Genomic DNA, 461 nt, shown 5'->3' on the forward strand with positions numbered 1-461 from the left:
AAGTAGGCACAAAAACAGATTTATATGCTCTCTAATAGTAAGTTTAGACTTAAGTTTATAAACTTCAATGTCAACATCAGAACTTTTACCATTGTCTACCTAGCAAAATAAGTATTTTCTTTATTATTCCTCTTGAAATAAGGGATATAAACTTTTTCAGTTTTAGGCTTAAGAGAAACAGAAACACTTCTATTACCAACAGCAGGCTTGGTGCTAGTCAAATTTTCAATTTTAGCTTTAGATTCAACTAACTCTTGTTTCAAGCTTTTCATCTTCTTATTCTGATAGGAATTTGATTTCTCAAAAATTCATTCTTTTTATTAGATTCATCTAATCTAACAACCAATTCCTCTTTTTCAAGATTAGCCAATTTTAACTCTTCCTTGAATTTCTTAGCAATTTTATAGATTTCAATAATTCCTTTCGGAGAGTTTCACAGCATCAATAAGATCAACAAAGCA

Source organism: Quercus suber, unplaced genomic scaffold (genome assembly GCF_002906115.3).
Source record: "Quercus suber isolate HL8 unplaced genomic scaffold, Cork oak 2.0 scaffold_460, whole genome shotgun sequence".
NCBI lineage: Eukaryota > Viridiplantae > Streptophyta > Magnoliopsida > Fagales > Fagaceae > Quercus > Quercus suber.